This window comes from Triturus cristatus, chromosome 10, assembly GCF_964204655.1.
Source record: "Triturus cristatus chromosome 10, aTriCri1.1, whole genome shotgun sequence".
Taxonomy (NCBI): Eukaryota; Metazoa; Chordata; class Amphibia; order Caudata; family Salamandridae; genus Triturus; species Triturus cristatus.
Genome location: NC_140593.1, coordinates 1,119,739,755 through 1,119,754,020, shown reverse-complemented (window position 1 = coordinate 1,119,754,020; position 14,266 = coordinate 1,119,739,755). Strand labels below are relative to the sequence as shown.

The 14,266-nt window shown below is 48.5% G+C and overlaps 1 protein-coding gene across 1 annotated transcript in view; it reads right to left on the bottom strand.

The window, feature by feature from the left end:
* LOC146796670 (uncharacterized) overlaps positions 1-14,266 on the bottom strand; it is a 440,337-nt gene that overhangs the window by 105,292 nt on the left and 320,779 nt on the right. The window lies entirely within an intron of this gene.

Sequence of the window (14,266 nt, the reverse complement as noted above, 5' to 3'; positions counted from 1 at the left end):
GGCTTTGAATTTACATCTTATGCCGATGACTCTCAGCTTATAATCTCTATGGTTAAACATCCAGAGAATACGGTTGTTAGGTTTCATGCCTGCCTGGAGGAGATTATAGCCTGGATGAATCGTAGCTTCCTAAAAATAAATACCGACAAAACAGAGGTTATTGAATTTGGCCGTGGCCAACCTCGATGGGATGCTTCTTGGTGGCCTACGATAGCTGGGGAATGTCCTACCCCTGCATCCAAGATCAGAAACTTGGGGGTCATCTTTGATTGTAATCTAACTTTCTCGGCTCAAGTTAATAGCCTTACCTCTTCCTGCTTTTTTCTTATTAAAACCCTGAAGAGGATCTTTCCCTTTATTAGGAAGGAACAACAGAAATTAGTGGTAGTGGCTCTCCTGCTCTCAAAGTTGGACTACTGTAATGGCCTATTCTTGGGAATTGATAAGACCCAAATGAACAGGCTTCAATAATTACAGAATGCTGCTGCGCGATTGCTTTTGGATATACACAGAGGCAAATCCACCTCTGCGGCTATCCAAACCTTGCACTGGCTTCCAATGCAGCATCGTGTTGAGTTTAAGGCCTTATGCTTGGTCCATAAAGCTTTTTATGGAGGAGGTGCAAGGGCTATGTGTATATTGTTTAGACCCTATGTTCCGGCCCGACCACTACGATCAGGTACCCTGAATCTTCTTTGCCTGGATAGGATCAGGAAGGCAAGATGGGGTGGTAGAGCGTTCTCACACCGTGAGGCTCTATTATGGAACTCGTTGCCTGTAGCCATGCGTCTACAACCTAACAGATTGGCATTTAGGAGAGCTTTGAAAACTTTGCTATTTGCGAGAACATAGTTGTATGTGACAGGCTATTGCTTCCGAGCTGAGTGGTCGCTCCCCTGCTGCTGAGGTATCGTCTGTGCAGCGCTTACGCTCTAACCTGGACTGCGATTAATAATTACAGCCTGCTGTATGCTCTTATTGCCGCTGCGTGCTGGAACTGCCGCTTTGCCCATTTTTGATTGCTGAATTTACCGATTTGCCCATTTGCAGTGCGATACTGCTAGCGTGACTCTGTTGCATATTTTGTTTTCATCTCGCCGCTTTAACTCATTTGCATTTTGTTCCGTAGCGTGACCCTGTTGTAGTATTTGCGTTTCCCGCCTAGCGCTCCTGCCGCCCTGACCCCTCCACCTCCATTTTGTTGTTGTTGTCGTCCTCCTTTGCCCGCCCCGCCTCCCAGCTGAAGCGCCCTCGCCCCTCCCCCCCACCATCCATTTATGGCCAATGCCCCCACGCGCAGCGTCCACGCGCTACGTACACGCCGAAGGTGGGCGCCAAAGGTAAGCCCATCTACGCCCGTCCGCGCCTGGACCGCGCCCAGCGCCAGACCCCCTGCCCCTCGCGCTACCCAGCCCTCCCGCATTACCTACGATGCCACCACCCTCCTAGCCCTTAACCCCGGTCGCGCCCCCAACTGCGTCCAAGCCGCTCCTGGACACACCCATGGCCCTTTCTCATGCCACTCCTGCAAATTCATCGGTACCGACAACATCTCTGCTACGACCACACCACAGATTCCCAACCCCAACCACCTACAATGCATCCTTCTCAACACCCGATCGGTCCACAGGCATGCCATTGACCTTTGGAATCTACTAGACACCATTTCTCCGGACATCGCCTTCCTTACGGAAACATGGATGAATGCTTCCTCCGCACCAGACATCACCATTGCCATCCCTGAAGACTATAAGATCACCCGCAAAGACCGTACCAGCCACACAGGAGGAGGAATCGCTATCGTCCACAAGAAATCTATCCGCATCTCAACCAGCTCTGACGTCAATCTCGCCAACTCCGAACATCTTCACTTCCAGATCCACATCGACCCCAAAACAACACTCAGAGGCACTCTCCTCTACAGACCTCCAGGACCTCGCGCAAAATTCAGTGAAGACATCACGGACTTCATCACCCCACACGCGCTCCCCTCCAAAGATTACATCCTTCTGGGAGACCTCAACTTTCACCTTGAAAAGACCAACGACCGCAACACCACCACCCTCTTGGACAACCTCGCCAACCTCGGACTTAAACAACTAGTCACTTCCCCCACCCACATCGCAGGTCACACACTCGACCCCATCTTCACATCCAGCAATCATGTCTCCTTCAGCCACACTACGGATCTCCTCTGGACCGACCACAGCTGCGTTCACTTCATCTACAACAAGCCGAAACCCTTCAACCACTCCCAACCTACCCTGCAAAGAAACTGGAACAAAATCACCACAGACCAAATCTCCGCATCGCTCCTTCGAAACTCCCCAGCCCTCTCTTCTAACGCCAACGAAGCCGCCGCCAACCTTACCCTATGGTTATCCAACACCGCCGACACCTTAGCTCCACTGAAAAAACGTCAAAGCAAACCTGGCAGCAAGAAAGCCTCATGGTTCAACGATGATCTCAAGAAGTCCAAGAAACTCTGCCGCTCCCTTGAAAAGGCCTGGAAAAAAGACCCAACCACCAGCACCAAGGACGCCTTCAAAAGCGCCACCCGCACTCACCACCAACTGATCCGAAAAGCCAAGAAAACAGCATTCAAGGATCGACTTGACAACGCCCACAACAGCAAGGAACTTTTCAACATCGTCAAGGAATTTTCCAATCCCTCGGCCAACTCCAACGACATCACCCCCTCTCAAACCCTCTGCGACTCCCTAGCCTCTTTTTTCCACAACAAGATTGCAGACATCCACAACAGCTTTGACAACCAACCCGGAAACCAACCCACCCTACCATCTGCTGACCATCTTCCCCCCGTGAACACCCTCAACGCTTGGAACCCAATCTCCACTGATGACACCATCCGCCTGATGAATTCCATCCACTCAGGATCCCCCACAGACCCATGCCCTCACCACATCTTCAACAAAGCAGACTCCGTCATAGCACCGCACCTCCGAAACGTCATCAACTGCTCCTTCAACTCTGCTACCTTCCCAGAAGACTGGAAACACGCTGAACTCACCGCCCTCCTGAAAAAACCAACAGCGGACCCCACCGAACTCAAAAATTACCGCCCCATCTCGCTTCTTCCATTCCCGGCCAAAGTCATCGAGAAAGCCGTCAACAACCAGCTCGCCGCTTTCCTCGAAGCCAACAAATCCCTCGACCCCTCACAATCTGGCTTCCGAGCAATACACAGCACTGAGACCGCCCTCATCGCAGCAACAGACGACATTCGAACTCTACTGGACAATGGAGACACAGTCGCCCTCATCCTCCTCGACCTCTCTGCAGCATTCGATACAGTCTGCCACAGCACCCTTCTACAACGCCTCAATAACATCGGAATCCAAGGAAATGCACTTGAATGGATCACCTCGTTCCTCACCGGAAGAACCCAGAGAGTCCGCCTTCCTCCATTCAAGTCCGAGGCCTCTGAAGTCATCTGCGGCGTACCTCAAGGATCCTCACTCAGTCCCACCCTCTTCAACGTATACATGAGCCCCCTCGCGGCCATCGCACGCCAACACAACCTCAACATCATCTCCTACGCGGACGACACTCAACTAATCCTCTCTCTCACCAATGACCCCAGCACCGCCAAAACTAACCTACACGATGGAATGAAAGAAGTTGCCGAATGGATGAAACAAAGCCGTCTGAAACTGAACTCAGACAAAACAGAAGTCCTCATCTTAGGTACTTCCCCCTCTGCATGGGACGACTCCTGGTGGCCGGAAGCCCTCGGAAAAGCACCCATCCCGACAGACCACGCACGGAACCTTGGCGTCATCCTGGATTCTTCACTCTCAATGAACAGACAAGTCAGCGCCGTATCCTCTTCCTGCTTCAACATTCTTCGCATGCTCAGAAAAACATTTCGCTGGATCCCCTCCGAAACCAGGAAAACAGTCACCCACGCTCTGGTCACGAGCCGACTGGACTACGGAAACACCCTCTACGCGGGTACTACCGCAAAACTCCAGAAGAAACTCCAACGAATCCAGAACGCATCAGCCAGGCTCATATTAGACATCCCACGCAACGAACACATCTCTGGTCACCTTAAAGACCTCCACTGGCTACCCGTCAATAAGAGGATCACTTTCCGACTGCTCACCCACGCACACAAATCACTCTACGACATCGGACCAGATTGCCTCAACTCTCGACTGTCCTTCTACACCCCCTCCCGCCAACTACGGTCTTCCAGCCAAGCCCTCGCCACTGTACCTCGCATCAACAAGACCACCATGGGAGGCAGATCCTTTTCATACCTGGCTGCTAAAACATGGAACTCACTCCCCGCTTACCTTCGCCTCACCCAGAACCACCTAGCGTTCAGAAAGCAGCTTAAAACGTGGATATTTGACAAATAATCCTCCTCCCCTTCCTAAGCGCCTTGAAACCCTCTGGGTATGTAGTGCGCTATACAAATTATATGACTTGACTTGACTTGACTTCCTCCCTTAGCGCCAAGACGCCACGGCATACGAGCACTCTACAAGCATATATCCTATCCTATCCTATCCATATCCCATTTTGTTGTATTTTGTTAACTATAGCAGGGATTTTTTTTTTTTTAAAGTTCTTGTGACAACTTGAATGTAAGCCTGACCTAAGATGGCTGCTTTGCCTGTGTTCCTTTGTACTTCGGGATAGCCTGGACACACAACGACATGTAAGATCAACAAATGCTGCAATCTTGCAAGAGTGCAAGCAGCCATATTGGGCAGAGGCTATCCTGGTCTAAAGGAAAAATGTTCTACTGTTGTCCATCATACAACAGTATGTACTCGTATGAGCATGAAGCACTGAATCTTCAGAATGCAGTATCCTAGAGCCACGCAGCATTTGCCTATGGAACCAGAAGAGGCGAGTCAGGCAGGAACAGGAAGCAGCACTTCTTCGGTCTAACGATGCAGTGTTTTGCTACCAGATTCCCACCCACCCCCACCTTTCAGACCTGCTCTTTTACCACCTCTCACTCATACTGTCCGTTGCACAACCTTCATAGTGTTCAGCATCTCCCCACTCACGATCTCGGTTGTTGCGGTCCTTTCCATCATTAATTCCACTCCTGTTACACTAATCAAATCCTCTTCAAATTGTTCATGTATATCTCACACCCTGAAAAACCTGTTCAAGTCCTGCCCCTTCTCTGTCCTGGTCCCATTATGGAACTTGGTCCCCCATTCAATTGATTCCAGTCCGTCTCCCATCCCGATCCCCTTCCATTTATACATGAAACCACTGTTTGTTCCTCACCTCTGCCCCATACGCATTACCTAGTTTTCCTCCGAGACTCTGTCCACCCCACTTCTGATACCGGTCTGTGCCAGTCCCTCTGCTGCCCAATCATGGTGCTTATCCACTAGCCCAATGTATTACTTTATCTTCCTAAGCATGGTGCCCACCCCATCCTTCTGTCATGGTGTTCTACGCTCTACCAGTGCTCTGTCCCATAACCTTCACATCAGTCTGCCCATATTTGGGCAGGGCCATCTATATGTACCTGCCACTGCTGTTACCTGTGCTAAACCAGTGCAGAGTGTGTTAGAAAACTTGGCATATCAGAGAGGAGTGTTAGACATCTGCAAAATACACAAAAACAGCCTATCAATGATGCACAAAACTCAATAAAGAGATCCACTAATGCTAAGGAACGTGGAGACACCGGTGGTCCTCTTCTCCTCGGGCTGGAGCGGCTGGGTGTAGAGGGTCTTTGAGGTGTCGGATTTCTTTGTCCGGGAGCTCTAGGGGTTGAGGGGGCCTGCACATAGAGACTGCAGGAGGCATCCAGGAGTACACCAGGGGCAAAACCAAAGTGGACTCTGTCTCCTGAGGGCTTGGAGATCACATTCACACTGTTGGCCCACTTCGACTCAGGCTAGGGTGCTTGGGTGCAGTGGTGCATGGCAGCGTCGGTTTCTGGCAGATATGGAGTCCTCTGGGTTCTTTTTGGGGTGCCTGAGGGATGCAGGGAGCAGCTCTGCCGCTCCACAGGAGTCCCTGTATCTTTGTTGAAGGCAGGCAGTCTTCCCAGGCTTTGAGAGGCTGACCGCTTGTAGGATGAGACCATTTTGGCGCAATTAGACAGGAACAGCAGAAAGGTGGGCAAGGGCTGGGGCCAGGTCAGTTGCTCCTTCTTGGTCTTTGCTTTCGCAGCTCTGCAGTATCCTTCTTCATAGGTCAGCAAGATCTGCTTTTCTGGTGCCGGGGGCTCCCCTAAACACTGAGTTTAGGGGTGTTAGCCTCCATTTCAGGTAGCCCACCTTAAGGGTGGTACTAGACGGAGGGTGGACACTCCTATCTGACTAGCTAATTTTCTCACCGGTCAGGTGCCAAAGGACTATGGACAAAGGGTGGTGGCATCCACTTGTGAGGTAAGCCAGATTTGCATACCAAAGGTGGTGGGCTCTTTGAAATTCCCCTGCTTTGGAATGCTAATCTGCAGGTCATCCTGTGGAAGGGGGTGTTAACATCTTCTGCCTGAGCAGGCTTTGTTTTTGACCTCCGGAGAGCGAAGGGCCTCACCCTTGGGAGTAAGAAACTCGTTACCGGTGGCATGCTGACTAATATCAGTCCATGAACACACCAGTAGTTGGTAGGTTTTCAAGGGGCACCTCTATGGTGCCTTCTGGGTGCATGTATTAATAAATCCAACACTGGAATAAGTGTGGGTATATTATTACGAGATGTTTGATACCAAATATCTGTTTTCAGTGAAGCCATCATGTAGCTGGGGAACGGTTTTCACAAATGTCCAGCACATGTTTTTAAAATGGCTTCCCTGATCACTTGTACTGGCAGCAATGGAACTAACCAGCAGAGGGGCATATCTGCACAAGCAGATATGCCCACACATGTAGTATAGTGTACCCCTCTCTTAGGGCTGTAAGGTCTGTTGTAGGGGTGACTTACCTATACTGCATGCAGTGTCTGCTGGCATGGCACACAGGGATGTATGCCATGTTGTGTTTTCACTTTTGTATGCATTGAAACATGCAGCCTGCAGTGGCAGTCTGTAAGTGTTTGTTTGGTGAGAGGTCCTTTAGGGTGGCACAATTCGTGCTGCAGCCATTAAGGACCTTTTTCAGCCTCCTTGCCCTAGGTGCTAGGGGTACAATTTATAGGGGCTTACAGGGAGTGCTAAAGGTATTGCTAATCAGAAGAAGAATTGTGCAGTTTTGGGAAAGAGATCTGGCACTGGGGAATGGGTTAGCAGAAACCCAGTGCACTTCTAGTCAAAATCACATCAAAAACCAGGCAGAGTAGGTGAGGGGCATGTCAAAAAGGGGCACTTTCCTACACTCATGCCTTTATTTTAATTTCCTTTTGAATTGAAGGGTTATGTCCCTGTAAGATACAGCATGACAAAGGATAGTCACCCAAGGTATTCCATAATAATCTTGAGATTGACCAACCGTGCAAAAGACTGCAGGTTAAGGATACCATCACACCTACCTCAAACAGAAGTACAAAACAAGTCACAACAGTACCAAGATAGCACCTGCCACTGCAGCTGAACAAAGTCAATAGGGATTAAAGCATGAAAAACAAACCACATCATAAAGTGCGGCCCAGCAGTTGGGAGATAAAAAGGACAGACACAAAGCACTTCCGAAAAGTAAATAACAGGGGAAATGTCATCAATTACAGGGTATTCGAGGCAACATCATAACCCCAACACCATGGACAGGGTGAGATTTCAAAAGCCAGGCACCCAGAAAAATAAGTAAACCATGAACCGGCGGACAAGAAGAGCCAATCCAACCAAAGCGCGGCCAACAGTGAACAACCAAAGACCAGCCAACCCCATTCAAATGGCATCAGAGAGGAGACGCAAATAAATAATATTGAGCGAAACCGACAGGAACAAGGTCAATAAAGCAAACACTCTGATCAACTGGAGGGTGCAGAAAGACAAACCAAAAACGCACCATGTCTACGTCCAGTGTGGCTTGGCGCTCAAATCCAAAGGCAAACGAGTGAGGAACGCATCGGACTCAGACTGAGTGCACAAGCATACGCTCCAATGCTGAAACCAAACAAACTGACAAAGACACCTATGGATTTACAGATTCATTGAGGTAAAACTGACATGAGGCCGACTGATGGTGGTGGGGGGGGGGGGCGTAAGAGCCATTAGTGAGGAAGAGGTCAAAAGATCTGACGACACTTTGAGGCTCGTAGGCGCACCAGAGGAGGCTGAAGAAGGTATTACATTGCCAGCACTGCCATTGCATGAGTGGAATCAGCGCTTGGAGCAAGGGAAGGTAGGAAAACCATGCAGCAGCATTAGGCACAAAGTCTGAACAGTGTGGGTAGCAGAATCGGGCCTCTAATCAATTAATGAGAAGCTAAATGAAATTATGACACCATGGTAGATGTCATGGGGCATCCAACAAAAGAGACCTGGCCTTGAAACAGAACAGGCACCACTAGGGGAACACAAACTATTAGGGGTGAAAAGATCACTAGCGATAAGACCTCATGCAGCAATTTTCTAGGAATCACTCGGGAAGCTGGACTTGGAACTCAACCTAGAGGGTGAGTGAACTCCTTGGTTTTCACAGTCAGTCGAAGACATCCAGACCATCAGCAAAAGAAGGCTAAAATGAGATCAGTTCATGTAGGAAGTCCATAACAAGATGAGGTGCAAACGTGGTGCCTAAAGATTGATCGTTGCCACTGCAAATAAGGGAAATCAAGGAGAGCACCCCATATCTGCGTAGAAGGGCTTGGGAAATAAACATCTGACATCAGTTGTCCAGTTGGTGCCTTATATGGGACTGTGATGTAATGACCGAAGAGTTAACAGAGTTGAGACGGAGCTAAGGGGCCACCTGTGGAATTTAGTCTCACCTGTGAGATTTCATGAGATAAGGAATCTGTAGGTAGAGATATCCATCAGGACTGAGCATTGGGGTCTGATCTGAGGAATTGCTTGAGGTGACTATAGTTTGTAAACACTATACCCAGCTATATAGCATTCAGTAACATGGCATTCAGTAACAATCAACTGGCTACACTGTTCCATACATTATACACTGAAGTCTGAAAATGCAGAATTTCTGTTTTCTGGCAGAACACAGCGTATTGTAACAGAAAGAGTGCTTTAAAACAACTTTAAAGGCAATTGAACGCATTCTGTGCTTTAATTGCTGCCAATAACTAGTCTCGAACTGCAAAACCGTGGTACTCCCATTGGACACCGGTCAGAACATCAGAAAAACCTTAAAGTCGGTTTAATTTGTTTCATTAGCCCTGGCATTAAACAAGAGTTTGGCACAGCCAACACTGTGTAATTATTGTATCTTCACAGACTAGTAGGGGTGTTATTGCCCTACATCCTAGCTTCAGGGAAGACATAGGACCATAACACTGCTTTTAGATTGTAATCTTGTAGAAGTGAGCAATACTATTAAATATTCATATATTCACCGCTAAGCTAATTAATAACACATGGTCAGCACCAGCATGTGGTGTGGTGAGCAAAAGAATGATGGATTTAACCCAGATCCTTGTGAATGGGGGTAAAATTCTGCAGTGTCCAGCATTCCGTCCATCAATTGTTTCTTTTGCATCACCCGCATTAAAACATTAGAACCATTTTCAAAAACGGACATACAGGCAGGGAACTGAAGAGCCATAACAAGACCAATTTGGATTGGCGTCCAAGATGAGGAGCAACCACATGATGAAGTAGATTGCCTTGAGTCAGTGAGACGCTGCATTGTTTTTAGGCCAAATAAAAGTCTAAATGACCACCTCAATAGTATATTACAGGCATAATTTTAACCAGTCTCTCTTGCAATGGGATGTATACATTTACAGGTTCAATAAAATCGCAGCCACATGTTGCTTCAAATAGCCCCGAAGACCAAAAAAGCCAACAGCACAAACCTCAAGAGCGGTTTTCAGCGCACGCTTTGTAAAGTGTGCTTGTAGTTGTGGGGCATCCACCATTTAAGGAAACCTAGCACCACACTACAGTACAGTACAGTACTGAAATGTAAACCGCCATGTGGGTCTTGCATGGGGTCACGATCTGTGATTTTCAATATTTACCTACCAAAAAATGCTACAAAATAAGACATTTAAACAACATCTTATATGCCACAAAAATAGTAACAGAAATCCAAAGGTAACCACAAATATCATACCACCACACAATCCTAAATGCCTCCTCTATACACAAGTCAAACCCTAAATTGTCCATACTAATAGCGGACAAGACTGGTATCAGAAGTATAGCTTAACTTGAGCCATAGTATGAGGAAGGCCAGAAATGGAGTTATGTCATGGATGATCTAAAATAATAAATGTTTCCCACATCGAATAAGTGATTTGCTCCTAGTTTCCTGAGCAGGAAAATTCAGCACCTAGGAAAACTTAGAAAAAACAAGTATTTCTGAAAATTCAACAGGCAGGTAATCATGGGTGAAGTGATGTACACTAAATCCAGCAAAGTATTCTTACCCAGGCAGCAGCTGCAGCAAGTACACAGTACTAACTACAGTGGCTCCAAGTACGCAGTACTAACTACAGTGGCTCATGAACCCAGTTTAGTGCCCAATCCTCCAGATTTGTGAAATGAGGAAGACAACAGGCAATGAAACAGGCATTTCTTTTTTGTTTTAAAGTAACTGCCTGAAGTAATCATTCCCACAGAGCGCTGTCAGGAAAGAACGAGCAGTGTAAATCGAGTCAAATAATAAGCCTGCAATTATGTCAGCAGAATGGCTCACTGTGCTCAACAGTGGCCACTAGGAAAGGAAAATGTTACTTGCCCTGTAAGCATCTGTTTGTGGCATGTAGTGCTTCAGATTCACATACTGTGCATACTCCAGCAATCTAGGGTTGGGCTTGGATGTGTGAATGTCGTTTTTCTTCCAAGAATTCTTCCAGAGTCACAAGGTAGTGGGAATCCACCGCTTTTTTGCAATGCCCAGGTCTCATCAGCTACGCTGTTAGATTTCTTTTCTGCACAACGGGTGAGGATGATAGGAGAGAGGGAGAGAGGGGGGGGGGGGGGGGGGGGGAGGAGAGGGAGGAGATCACGAAAGGGAAGAAGAAGGTAATTGTAACTGCAATAGCCAGAGGTGTCCGGCGAGAGGGTGTGTGAATGAGAATCTACAGCACTACATACCACAAACAGATGCTTACAAGGTAAGCAACATTTTTCATTTGAGGAATGTGTGCCTGTAGATAAGCATGCTGTACATAGACTGTAAAGTTGTCCTCCCCTAGGTGATGGCTAGCCTGTGGATGTTGCAGAATACTGAAAAAGGCTACGTAGTGTAGCATGACCAACTCCGTCTGTTGGCGAGCTAACAAGTCTACACAGTAGTGCTTCGTGAAAGTGTGTGGTGTAGACCAAGTAGCTGCCTTACAAATGTCAGCTATTAGGATGTTCACAAGAAAGGCCATTGAATCTCCTTTCCTCCTAGTGAAATAGGCCCTAGAAGGAACAACCAAACCCCTTTTGGCTTTTGCGTAACAGGCTTGGATGAATGTGAGTATCCATCTGGCTATGCCAGATTTTATGTCTTGCCTTTACGCGGTTTAGAAAAAGGAACAAACAGCCGCTTAGTTATTCAAAATGGTTTTGAACTATCTATATAGTACATTAGGGCTTGCTTGATGTCAAAGGTATGAAGATCCCTTTCTGTAACTGAGTCAGGTTGTGGAAAGAAAACTGGAAGTTCTATTGTAAGAGAGTAGGGTCTGCTATCCTATGGTCACCCCAAATTTTTGCTTTTTGCTTCACTGGTTTTTGACATATTGAGGCTGTGGGCCTGCTAATCAGACCCCCAGCCTGCTGTTCTCTCTACTAAATTGACACTATGCACCCTAGGTGCATAACCAATTGGAATTGGATCACCCTGTGAGCCACTGTACCAGTGTACACTAGGTACCCAGGGCATTGGTGTATCTAAGGCCTGCCAGGGGCTGAAGCATGTATTATGCCACCCCTGGCCTGGCCTAACAACTTTGACACAACTGGCTGATCACTCAGCTGGGGTAAGTTGGTGTAACCACCTCTTACTTAGGTGTAGTATACCTATACCTAACCTTAAATGGGACACATGTTAACCTATAAGTCACTCCTATGGCAGGCCTTGACAATCCTGAAGGCAGAGTGCTTGGTTCCATGTGAGATGGTGCTCTGGCATGAGCTGAGCCTGTCTGCAGTGGTCGGAACAAATTCCTTCTACCGTTTCCAGATATCGTCATACCATATACTCTTAAGTGCATTATGAACCTCGCGGTTAAATGCTATCTTTGGTTTGGCTTTATCAAAACATGTCGAGTAAGGTGTCATACGAATTGGAATACTAACCCCTCGCCAATTCTGGCAACGGGGTTAGCATTCCACCCTTCTACAGGGACACGACATGTACAGTACCTGAAACCCGGGTAAAATCCGACATAGCCTCAGCTCCACAAAATGGACGCTGCCACCACAGACACAAGTCTGCCCTCCTGCTGCTGGGAGTCCTTCCAGCTTGGGAGACGTGGACAAAGGGTTTCCTGCCAGGGGAGGTGCGTGCACCACCCCAGACAGGATTTTGTGTATTGGTCAGGTAGGACTTGAATGGAATCAGACATGCCTGAGGTTCACAAGGAGCCTCGGTGCATATGCCAGTTCAAACCGGTCCTGGGGCACACCAGCCCCGGACCTGGGGCGAGCTGGACAAAGGATTGGGGGTGTAACCACCCCCCTTCCTGGTCCCACCCTTAGGGAGGGACCTAGCAGGTAGTCCGGCCCCTAGAATCCGCTTAAAGGTAGGAGCTGTGTCCTAAGACTTCAGACATCCTGGAATCAACTTAACTACAAGAAGAAGACGGGAACTTCGACACTCTGCTGCACAGAGGACAGAAGGAAATCTCCCCTAGGGTCAGGGAGTGACCATCTTGCTAACGCAAGCACCAACCAGCAATTCGACGTCTGCTTTGCCGCCGCCTCCCGCCGGAGCCCGAGCCCAGAGCCCGACAAGACCTGGATCTCCAGACCTCTCACAGCCCGATCCACAGTCCCTGCAGAGAAGTAACCCGTGGAGGCACCGAGACACGTGGAGCCAGCCATCTTGAAAGACCGACGACAAGCTGCAAGCGCGACAACAGAGGCTCCCTCCAAGTTGTGCTTTGGGTCCTGAGAAGCCCAACATCCGAGCAGCATCTGCACCAAAGGTGAGCCCTCAAGCATCTCCACGATCTGCGTGGGGCCCCTCTGCACTTTGCATCTCGACACGCCTGCCCGGTCCCTGGCCCGTTGGCTAGTGGCCATTTTGGCGGCCTAACTTGAAATCAACGACGCTGGTCTGGTTGCTCCAGACTGGCCCCAGCTGCTCTCCAAAGGAGCAGCCCCTCTGACCTTGCTGGTCAGAACAATCCGCTTTCTTTACTTTCCACGACTCCTGCCTTTGCCAAGGCTTGTTTGCTTCTTTCGAACCGCCGACAGCGAGAGCCTGCGTGGGACAGCTCGTGAACCGACTCCTGGACGTCGTCGACCTTCAGGGACCACGTGGCTGCGGAGACAAGCTACACCCCATCACCTGTTTGCACCCGACATCGCCTGGTACCTACCTGGTGCCACGCCGGTCACTGGCTAGTGACTGTGAACATTGTCCCCTCTGCTTTCAGGTCTTCTACAACTCCGATCCACTCTTGGATGCACCGCATCTCTTCTGGACCGACCACCTGCAGCATCTTTGTCATCAGGCTCCATTGAATCGATAGACGAAACCCGACGCACTTCGAGACCTATGCACCCGCTTCCTGTGGGTGAGGTAAAGCTGGCACTCCGGTGCCCAAGTGTAGAGAAACATCTCTAGTGTCTGTGTTTAAAGTCTTAAGTTCGTAGTCCACCCAGAAGACCCTTCTAGCAGTAACTTTTTAACTTTTACGCACCCATTGAAAACCTATGGGAGCATGCGTGTAACTTTCCTCACTGCACACGCGAACCGTGGACCTCCGGGTCACTAGCTGAAGTTAGCTCCTTGTAGGCCCAGCGATTCTAGAGGCCCTAGGCCTTTTCCCTTTCCTGTTCGTGGTACTTATACCACTATTTTAGTATATGGTTTGATCGGCCACCAGGGCCTATCCAAATAAAGTGCAACTTCTGTATATTATAACACTGTCTTGTTTAACGATTTGTGCTCCTGTGCTCAAAGAGTCTAGGGGATACTTTGAGTAATAAATACATATATATTTTGAATATATATCTGTGTGGTGTCCTTTCATTGGT